Source organism: Halyomorpha halys, unplaced genomic scaffold, assembly GCF_000696795.3.
Source record: "Halyomorpha halys isolate HHAL.00 unplaced genomic scaffold, Hhal_1.1 Scaffold262.1, whole genome shotgun sequence".
In the NCBI taxonomy this organism is placed as follows: Eukaryota; Metazoa; Arthropoda; class Insecta; order Hemiptera; family Pentatomidae; genus Halyomorpha; species Halyomorpha halys.
In genome coordinates this window covers 177,254-189,385 of record NW_027109480.1, presented here as the reverse complement: position 1 = coordinate 189,385, position 12,132 = coordinate 177,254, and the positions used below count along the sequence as shown (strand labels likewise).

Below are 12,132 nucleotides of genomic sequence, written 5' to 3'. Positions count from 1 at the left end.
AAGTTTATAGAGCAGACCTGGGTGCCAGACTCGATCAAATAGATAAATATATAAAAAAAATTATTAAATTTAACTTCTGAAATCTGGGAGATACAGTCTTAATCAACTTTATGACTGACTGATTTCTGTTGTAAATTGATATGAATGTATTCTGAAATAAGGCGTTTTTAATGGTTGGGGACAGTAGCGAAATTTGATGTTTGGTCGATTAAGAAGAATGGCTGAGATGTTAGCCCACATTAAATAGTTTTGTTACAATTCTGAGTTTGTTCTTTGACCGCGCCTTTATTTTCCTTTTATAAATTATTTTAATGTTTCATGTCCTACCTCTCCTCTTCTAATTCATTTTATTTATTCGCCCTTAATTTATTAAAGATCAAACATAGAAGCCCATTAAGTGAATCAGAGATGTAAAGGCTGGGATATGCTATATATAATATTAATAAAATTATTATTTAAAAAATTAGGTTTAGCATTGGTTATAATTTTTTTTTAAAATTAAGTATTCAGTTTCAGATTTATCTTTAATTTTTTTTTATTAAATAGTTAATGTTATACTTATCTATGATACCTTAATTTTGGAACGATTATAGTTATAAAAGAATGAACTTTTAATCAAGCCGTGGTAACATTGTACCAAGTCTAGCTCACCACCTTTGTACTTTCGGCCTCAGATGTTATAAGTATATAGTTCTGAAGAACCAAGCATTTTTAGTCTCCAAAAGACCTTTATATTAGTTTGCCTCTAGGGAACTCTCCCAGGCTAATGAGATTTCATGAAATTAGAAACATCAAGCGTGTTCTGGAGGGCTCATCCTGTTCTTCAAAGTGAAACTGGAGCCAAAAAAGAGGGGTATTGACCACAAGTGCTCGAGTAAACGTTGAGATTAATATTAATTTACGCCATTGTAATGTAAACTGAAAAAGAAGTAGAGTTACTGGTTGTTACACTACTCCTTCTTTACTCTTTAAAAAATAAAGATAAAAAAAAAACAAGGCATAAATAGATAGAGGTATACTAGAAGATTTTGGTGTGTAAAAAATCAAATTAAAAAAAATGCCCAGTGAAGAGAACTACGGGAAATCCTAGTTTGGAACTTCAGAACAGTATTTCAAAATAAGGGTTTATCAACACAAATATAGTTGTACATCTATAACAAAAAAACCTTAAAAAACTGCTCTCACTACACATATTAAACAAACAGGACATAAATTCAAATTTTATGTACTAAAAATCATCAGGAAAAAAACTTTAAACGAAATTTAAAAGAAATGATTACAATAGAAAAATATAAGAATCGAGCAATCAATAAAAAATCAGATGTAAAAAAATTTAAATTCATGTTTTTTTAACCTAATAAATACAATTGACAAAATTAAATAGAAACATACAAAATATAAATTACTGGCTGACAACCTGCTAGGAGAAAAAAATTTACATGTGGGAAAAACCAAAACTAACCTCCCTTATTTGAAAACCGATTCAGTTCTGGCCTGAAATTGGAGATAGTATGATCAAAGAACACACTACGGTAGACTATTGAAAGTAATGTGTTTATTTAAAAAAAAATTAAATTGTAATAGTTATTAATCATAAATTACGCTATGTACTTGTAGTTTTATAGCAATTAGTTGAAGAAAGTGTTTGTTCTAAAAAACTGTTTTTCTCATTGTAGGGCATGACTATGCAAAAAAAAATTTTTTGTTTATTTATTGATATTTACAACTGTATAAAAAAATACAACAAGTAAATTTGATCATAATGACATAATGATATGATACAGGATGTAGAGAAACTACAAAAAACTCCCAGCAGTAGAACTCTAAAAACAGGTTTACAATATAAGGTCACGAGGCCATCTTCTTTTCAGGCGCCTCGGAGGATTGCCAGGAATGGAAGAGGAAGCAAGGTTAGAAACTAGTGGGTTTGGGTGGTTAGGGAGTTTATTATGGAAGGAATAATATCGGGTTTGGGCTAGATCGGTTACATAAGGAACATTTAGGTCTTTATGTATGGTTTTATTAGTAACAAAATTAGGAGCATTGAGGATTTTACGAAGGAATGCAAAAAATAAAGTTGCGAAACTTCGCCTCAATAAAGTTGTATTATTGACTGATACTCAAGACCCATCAAATATATATATTTACAACGGCGTTTATATTCTCAATTGGTTCAATAACTTTTATAATCGGCCAATAAATAAGTATTTAGCACTATCCTTTCTCAAAATTTGAGGTATTACGTTTCCAGATACGTATAATCCAAAAATCGAATATTACCTAAATTAAAATACATTTGAATATCCTCCTTTTTTTAAAGGCTGCATAAATATATGCATAACAAAATTTATAAGCGTTAAAAACTGTTTTTTTTCAATATTAGTTGCCACAAAGTTGATAACCATTGGCCCAAACAAAAAAAAAAAACAACTAGCTAATACATATAACCTTCCATTAATGTTGGGCGTTTGATCTCAGATTACTTCGAATCAGTCTTTGATGCTATTTCGAGTAGATTTGCACTTCATCGCGCTCGTGGATCTAACTTGAAACGCTGTAAGCTATACTGTTCAATTTCTAGTTAAAGCTTTAATCCCTGTTGGTGTTTGATTATTCTTGATTAATTAACATTGGTTTTTCAATTCAGTTTGCATTTTTTCTTTCAATTAATAAATTGAATTGCATTATTTAGAAGAATCAATTTTTTTATTTGAAGAAAAATAAATATTTTACGTTTAAAAAGTATATTTCTCCATAATTTATTGGTACTAAAATAATTTTTATTACCTAAGAACTCAGTATTTTTTTTTATTTATTCATTAACAAATATCACAATTTGCTATACTAAGGAAATATATATCAATACACATTCATTACACATTTACAAGAAAAAAAAATGTTAGGATGAATAAAATAAAAAATAATGATATACCTATAAAAATGAAAGAAAATTAAAAATAATAAAATAAAATTTTGAAAACTACTAAAACCATTTTCGTACTCATTTAAAATATTTACATTCTACCTGAATAGTCCTGAATCTGGTCCCACTACATAAGTGAGTGGTAAAACAGGCCCTTAGGAGATCCCAGTGGATCACCACCATCTCTGGCGTCACTTTACAGGGATGTGACAGACTGAACTCTCAAACCCTCTAAGGGTGTTATTAAATATTTTAATACATGAGAATTTATTTTAAAAAGTAGTTATTAAAGTATATTTCAGGTTCACAACCGGCCATTAGGTGTTTTAAACAGATTTATCTGTTGTAGCAATGGAATATATAAACAAATTGGGAGAAAAGAACTGGCAGAATCACCAAGACTATCCCCACCAACTATTCCACTTTATCATTCGAGGTGCTCCTAGCTTTGAGCAAATTGAAACTGAATATATAAACGTTGGGGGCGGTGCAACTAGGGCATGAAAGAATTTTCTGATATGCACTTTTTCTGATATTCATACCCTACAATTTCATCTGGGGATGTTTTCAACAACTCAGTTCATATATGAAGTCTGGAGTGTGTTAAAATTAGTTTCCGAAAATAGATCGAAGAGCGCTTGGTTATTATTTATTTATTTGATTCTGATATTGAATTCTTCTAATAATTTCTAGTCATTTTATGATTAATATTCTTCATTTCATAGAACAAGTGTTTTTTTTTTTTTAAATTTTACCAATAATGAAAATATGATTTCAACATAAACCAAATATTCGGAAAGAAACTAATTTATATTACAGATTAAAACACGTAAGGGGTGAGTTTTAAAAGCGATACTAATAAAAAAAATAGATATTACTATTACACAATAAGAACTCCAATAAATTACTATAGTATAACAGTAGTTTTTATAACGATTTTTTTTTTAAAATAATTTTATGAGTGAATCTTGCTTATTAAGAAGGTAGTGGTAACCAAAACTCACTAACCAAAGTTTAGTTGGCTTATAGCAATTGTAAATAACAAAATTAAATTAATTGGTTTATATAAAGATATTTTTTTATTTAATAAATTTATTAATTTTAAGAGATGTTTACAATATCATAACTTAACAAAATAATTAATTTTCTTCTTAAACTAACATCTTAATATGAGTTTTATAAATCTTCTTCTATAACTATAGCGGTTGTGCAAGGAGTTGATTTGGTCAGAATCACCCTTGAAAGGGGTATATTTACATAGATATATTTTTTTTCTCCTTTCTTCTCAATGCTAATTCATTCCAAGAATTTCATGATTTATTTGTAAAAAATGAGGAGGTTCAAACTTAGTATTTCTTTTTATATTAGTTGGACGAACATAAAGTCCATTTTTCGATATAGAACGAAATTGGTGTAATTAATATCAGTGAAGGGGAAAATAGTGTTTACGAACTTGCTGCACGATTAGAAATTGAAAATCCTAGGTAATTACCTTATTTTTAGTCCTAATTGAATTTGATTTTAAAGAATCGGAGAATGTTATTTTTTATTATAATGATCTGTTTGCGCCACTTTCAGTTTGCCTCTAGACAAAATATTCTCCGTAGGTTGTACTTTTCTTTTTCTTTTGGAACAACGGGCGCCAACCATCTTTCTCTATCTTCTGTAAGGGTAACTGGGATCCTCAGTTGTCGCAGATCCCGCCTCATAGCATCCCTCCATCGGCCCTTCGGCCTACCACGTTGCCTCACACCATCCGGAACGTAACTGTACAGTTTATGAGCCACTCTTTCCTCGCTCATCCTCATTACATGGCCAAGCCATTTGAGCCTCTGTATCCTTATGTACGAGGAGATGCTACATTTCTTGTAGAGCCCAAAAAGTTCACCATTTTTCCTTCTTCACCAATTACCATTCTCGCATACGGGCCCTAAGATTCTCCTAAGAATTACTCTTTCAAACCTGTCTAGCAGGTTAATGCTTTTATTGCTTAGGGTCCAAGTTTCTCCACCGTATGTGACGACTGGCCTTATCAACTTTTTGTACAGGGTGAACTTGGTACGGCTAACAAGTTTGCTTTTGATTAACCTTACAATAGAGAAATAAACCCTATTTCCAGCAGCAATTCTGCTTTTAACTTCTTCTTCTTCATCCCGGTTCTCATTGCTGTACTTTTGCCTACCTTTATTATCTAGTTTCGAAATATAATGGATTATATAATATCTTTTTTTGACTAAAAATGATCGGATGACTAAAAAAAAAACCTTTTAATACATTAGGAATCACTGTGAAATCATACTACTTTTTTCCTCAATCCATTGATTTAGTTTTTGACCTTCCTCTAAAACCCACAGAATATCATCACATTCAATGTCTCGGACAGTACTGCTTCAATATGACAACCTAATACCTTAGTGTTGAAACATATCAGTCCCTCAGATAGTCATTGTTTCTGTGATGAGTCATAGAATTGTTTATGTCATTAGTTGTTTATTCACCCTCACTCCCTAGGTAGTATCATTTCAGAGATAAATAGGTATATTTTACTAGAGCTTTGGAAAGTTTTGCACCCTCTTGAACTGAACATAAAGGTAAGTTGAATATGTTAATAACCTGTCCGGTTCTTCTATAATACAGTATTATTTCCCGAAACATAGCCTCTCTTGGAATTCACTCACCAAGGTATTGTAGAAAATTATTCTTAGGTTTAGGTTGAGGTAGAGCATTAGAAAGTAAGATAATCATATATTAGTTAATTTTGATGTTACTATTTATACATTTACTCTTCTAATTTTTTTATCCAAAATCTCCATACTTCCCGCACCAACAGAAAAGAAATAAAAAAAACATTACCTACTTACATTTTCTTGTTAAAAAAATGATTTATTTTAAGCACTGACTTACTAAATTATCATTAGGCCCTCTGCACACGAGAGAAGTTGAAGCGAAAGCAACTCGTCACAAGCGCTTTGCATTATATGCGGATTGTCATTTGAAAATGTCTAAGTCATTTTGATTTGTCTTCAAAATATTGATGGTTGTTACATGTTTTTTTATTAAGTTTTTTTTTAGTATTGATGCAATGTGAATTTAATTTGTTAAGTGCTAACTTAATTTATCATTTAGTTGATACTACGTTTATTTATCTTTTATCCTTCACGAAAAGGAAAAAACTACAATATTTTCAAAATAAAGTCCTAAGAATCGCAGTTAATGCTCCTTGGTTCATAAGAAATAGCCAATTGCATCGCGAATTACAAATGGAGTCAATAGATGATTATATCAAAAAACGGTTCATGAAGTTCCACTCCCAGTTGCCGACAGTTAAAGGAGCAGTGACCTACAACCTGGGAAACCCAACCTCAACCCGAAACTGCTGCAGGACATTCTTTTATAAATTTTTAATAAATATAAAATTAATTCATAGTCACACTACCTCTATTTACTTATTATTATTATTCATTTTATTTATTCATTATTATTTTTTTTCTCTTTTCTTCTCTCTTCCCTTTTTCAAATTAACTTGTTTCTTTTTACTATTAGAAGACAATTGTTTGTTTTATTTAAGTGTACCAATATCATTTTTTTGGTTATTAATTTTACTTTCCTCTTTTATTAAGAAGCATTAATTTGTTTTATTATTATATTTTTTTAACTTTTAATAAGAACATTTTATATAGTTAGGGGTGTCATTTGTATGACTATACACCCTCAACTGTTAAAAAATATATATAATATAAGTTATATAAACCATGTAAAATAAAATAATTAAAAAAAATTATCTTTTAGAAATTTACTGAAATATTGTGAAAATAATTTTTTTTTTCGTTCTCGAAATACTATTCTAAGATTTTATTTTTCTTAAATAGTTTTTCATATCTCAATTATCGATAATTACTGTAAATTCCTACTTCTCAAAGGTTTAAGGGACACCTAAATTTTTAGTCATTTTACTGAAATTTTAAAACCACCCATCTATTACCGAGATACGTACCTGAGACTCGGACACTAACCACCGTAACCTAAAGTACAAGCGAAAAGGAAATTATACGCCTTTGTCGACTTATGCAAACTTTGGAAGTGTTACAAGTTCTCGGCTCTGACTGTGCCCTTAGTCCTCTTAACTTGACAGAACTTTGATTGTATCTTGCGGCGGACAACTTCTTGCTTAACTGATAACTCCGGTCCGTCTTTTATTGTTCTGCGGTGAGGGAGTTGTGACAAAGCCGAGGATTTCACACCTCAGTATCCCCCTCTTTTTAAAATTCGTTCCAAAATTTTTTTTCCAATTAAAGATTTGGCTATTTGGAGTTGAAAAAAAGGTAAAGGCATTTACAGCTGCATTAAAATTACTGTAAAAAATGTGTTATATGACTATAAAGAAATAATTCTACTATTGCACACATAATAATATTTAATAATTTATTTATTTATTAATTTTTAGAATTTCTTCTGAATATTTCATAGTTTACTACAAACCATACGGTGGTTAATGTCTGAGCAGCACGTGGGCACCTCGGTCATAGATGGGTTGTTACAAAATTTCATTACAATGACTGAAAAAATTTTGGTGATCTAAAAACATTTTAAAAAAATAAAAGTAAATTGTCATTTATAGTCAAATGTTCAGAACAGCATAGATCATATTTTATTTAATTAAATACAAATTATTATTTTATTTTAAATTAATTTAAAAAAATTAAACACTGAAGAAGTGAAAATTTTGTGAATTGTTTATAAACCAGACACCTCCCAAGGTAGAGGATTTTAGTTCTGTAAGAATGCAAATAAAGCTGTTATTATTATTATTTTATGGATTATTTCTGAATGAATATTCTGTCTTTAGTAATAAGAATTATACGGTAATGGGAAGTACTACACATATCTGATCAATTTTTTTTTAAGTCGTACTATAAATTAAAAAGTTAACAGAAATTCCAGAAAACTGCAAGAAGTATAGAATGTTTTAATAGATACATTAAAAAGAATATTTGTTTAAAATATAAACAGCAAATATAAAAGATAATCTAAAATAGGGAATATATTGTACTTCCAACCTGATCGAATGTTGCTCATACTGGACTTGTGATCAGTTAAGAAACATGGAATCAGGATAAGTCATATAAATTAGAAATTACAATTCGATTTTACGGCATGATTAAAAAAATATTAAACACACATAATCCTTTTAAAAAAATTCTTTGATTAAATAATATAAATAAATTGAGCATAAGTTAAAAAATGAAATATTAGTATTGAATAATAGTAAACATGCACCATTACTTACCAATGAAAGGTGAATACACGACACGTATATTTTTAACGGTACCTATAAAAAAAAATAAAAAAAAATAAGTCATTACAAAACTTTCAATTTTGAAACGATATTTCCCATTAATATAATAATCTATACAATTAGTAACAATAAGATGGGATAATAATACATGACAGTTTGTATCAAAATAATAATTACCATTATTAAGAGTATTAGGTTTTATTATGTTAAATGAATAGATCCAAGGAAAATTATGATTTTAAAATATGCGGCATTGATGTAACTATGTTAAAATAGTAATCAATATTTTAATTGTTTATTGTAGCGTGATATACGGCCAAGAAATAAAAACAGGGAGCCAAAATAATTTTTTTATTCCTAATAAAGAAACAATCACTGCACTCGCGGTAACCTTTTTCCACACTGACAAACATCGTTCATGAACGGCAATCAAATCGATCGGTTATCGATCGAGTTTCTCGACCGGATGAGATAACCTATTTATAATATGTATGTAATGTTTATTTCCCATTGCTTTTATTTATTATTAAAGATTCGGAAAATACCTTAGTTCATGGAACGAAACCGTTATTAATGTTTTTTATAAATTCAACAAAAGCCTAACTTTCAATTTCAAATTAATGGACGAATGTCATAAAAGAATTTTTATTTCTCAAATTAAGGTATGCAATATTTTATTTTTATTTTTAAAGGCTACTTGAAAAAAAATATTAAGCTGCTGTTAAATAAAATTGTATCTTTGAATAAATTTTAGTTTAATATTTTATTTATTTATTTTTTTAAACAAATTAAAATGTTTTGGCTTCATTGACCTATGACCTCCACTGTGTGAATTTTGTGATAGTAACTGTCATGTGCCAGGGAAGCAATTGTCACAATAAAGCCCCTTTTACACAGCGACACTTTACAGCCACGCCAACAACTGAAATGGTGTAAATTATATGACAGTTGGCGTCATGGCAAATTTTACTACCGTGAAAGTAAAGTAGCACTACCATGTCTGGCTTGATAGTTGTCAGTGTCTATCGGGGGAGTGATGTTGCTATCACATAAGACCTATTTATTTTATCGATTTTTTTATATCTAGTCTTTAACAAAGTTCTGCATATAATTAAAAAAAAACCATTAATTATTTCATTTAAACTTATTTTTTAACTAACATGAGGGGAAGAAAATTATAAATAATTATATTTTAAATTTAAATAGTAAGATATTATAACATAAGTTATATTTAGATAAGATATTTTTATTAGAGGTGAAATATATGTAGTAATTAAATTTTTACTGACAAAAATATAAATTAATAGTTCATTTCTGTCACTTTTCCTGTTAGACGGATTCAGAAGTTTAAATTAATAAAATAACTGAACTTAGCCCTTATAAAGTCTCGTAATTTCTTGATTATATGATAGTTTACTTCATTTAGAATATAATTATTCTTTATGTTATCGTAAAATAAATTTCTATAGGAAAAGTTATGAAATTGTCCAAACTATGGGAATCAACTGTACATCCTATAAAGAATAGAAATATTTTGTAAAATAATACACATTGTTAGCTTATTTCTCTGAGTGGTATAATACGTTCTTTGCTTCACATTCCAGGTGACTCCTTCAGAATCTTCTTAAGCACGCTGACGGAAGACGAAGTATCCAAAGCAATATAACATACTTCTTGAAGTAAAAAGTAAAATAACGGACATGATAATTCAGGGTATAAGATATAAAACCAACATATTTAAAAAGTATTCGTTTGGAAAATACATTATTTTTTCACCATTGAAGTATTAGATATTTAGAATGACAATATTTTCAGAAATCTGATAATTTGCTTAAAAGCGAATATATTGAGGATTGTTACATTTTTTTCTTTTACTGTCTTATAAGCATTGAAGCCAACATTTTTTTTCCATGTTCTTAGGGTGCTAGGTAAATATTACAGTGCCGTGAACCAATGAGGTTATCAATTCTGTTTATCACTTATCTTCGATTCTAATATTATATTTGGATTTCACCCACTCTGAGTTTATCATTTATTGTTTGTGGCTTCCATGCCAGCTCGTGAAGTATTTTTGTAATTTTTTTTTTTTTAATAATTAACCACTCTTATCAGCTTTCAGTTCAGTGTGACATGTTTTGTTATTTCGTTATCTCGAGAATCAACTTTACCCCCGCATGCGTGAGCTCACATTCCATATCTCTTACCTTTTCATTTACCTCTACCCGAGTTTCTATCTTGAATATTCAAGATGGCGTTCACGCAGAAATTCGTAAGAAATATTTTTTATGTTTTTTTAAAAATTTTATTTCATGATTAATCCCAAACTAAAGCCTTATTGAACTTATAAACAGTGGTTTCCGATATTTAGGGTCTATTTTTTTTTAATATATATATATTTCACACGTCTTTAATAGTACTTGATTTACATTATTGCCAGAGAGGGATCATCCATTGGTATTTTTGTAATTATCTGTCTAATAAAACCTCTAAATACGTATTATGGGACAAAAATAATACAATATTTATGATATAGTTCAACACTATAGTAGACATATAATAATTTCTTTTTAGAATAAAATTAGATAGTATAAAAAGCTAAAATTTATTTATTTTTTTATTTATGATGTTTATTTCATTATGTTAATTTAAATTATTTTTCATTATCTTTAGTTACACATGTTATTGTGTTAATTCTACTACTCATAATTTACATTTAATCGCGCACCTTTCATTATATTTATTTTTTTGTGAACACTGTTTTTTAATTGTTTTTATAATTTATTTTGTATAATTCTTACCTCTACAATACTTAATTAGTATCAATTAATTAATATCTACTTAATTTATTGTTATATATATTTCCAAGATTGTTTATTATTATTTTATTTTTATGTTTCTCTGAATTAAGATTGTTATCTCGTTTGATTTTCAGCCGTGATGAAGACATGAAATTCAGATAGAAACTTCAGCACAATTAAATTGGTTCTGTTTATTTGTTTATGCGTGTATCTTTGCTGTACGCATTCTGACTATCTTCATCGCATTTTTTTTTTAGAGTAAAAAAAGTAATATTTATTGAAAATGGTAATTCAAGTGGCATGATAATAAACGGAATAAGATTACGAAGAATATGAGGAGGGATGGAAAAAAAAATATTTTCATTAAAAGCATGCCTTTAAACCGATGTTTTAATTGTTTTAGGTCGTATTTAATCGTTTACTTGTAAAACGCGCAGCAATTCCTAATTATAAGAATCACATAGATTTTTTTAGGAACATAAATATGTCTGCACATCTAAGTCTGCTCAGTCAGGAGTCTAAATAAACAGGATGAAGGAGAGCTCTAGGCAACAAAGATTGCGAGGCTTGGAAACCAGGGCAGAGGAGCCCCCCGGGATGCGGTGAGATTGACGACCTGCCCTCACGACGCTGAAAGACGGTCTGGTTCAAATCGAGAGAAGCTGGATAACTACCTGCCTGGGATATTGAGGATCTACTTTAACCTAAGGAAGGGTATATTCCACTATAAATCAGGATTAACCTATATAGATACAATTTTCAGGCTGGATATGAATTTATGAATATGTAAAACTATATAAAAAAAGTACTCAGCCGAAATCATCTTGATACTTTTAAATTGTTCAACTGATCCATCATTATTAAGATAAATATTTTTTTATTAAAAATTGGTTTAATTGTATAGTATATTATTGCAGTTTTTAAAAAATATTATTGATTCTAGAATCGTGCCAGCGCGTATCGATTTATTTTAACCTTTTGTATTTATTCGATATTAAGGTCCATTATTATGTATTTGGAGGCTTAGTTTATGATAATACCGATAATAATTCATTTCACTTGATTTCCAGGATTATCTTTTAGAGATTTACTGTGGAAAGTTGGATCGTAAATTG

The 12,132-nt window shown here is 29.0% G+C and overlaps 1 protein-coding gene across 1 annotated transcript in view; it reads right to left on the bottom strand.

The window, feature by feature from the left end:
- The window catches only part of Ca-alpha1D (Ca[2+]-channel protein alpha[[1]] subunit D), a gene marked incomplete in the record, with an annotated part of 380,374 nt that overhangs the window by 251,124 nt on the left and 117,118 nt on the right, over positions 1-12,132 (bottom strand). Inside the window, 1 exon segment of the mRNA XM_067047658.1 lies at positions 8,211-8,252.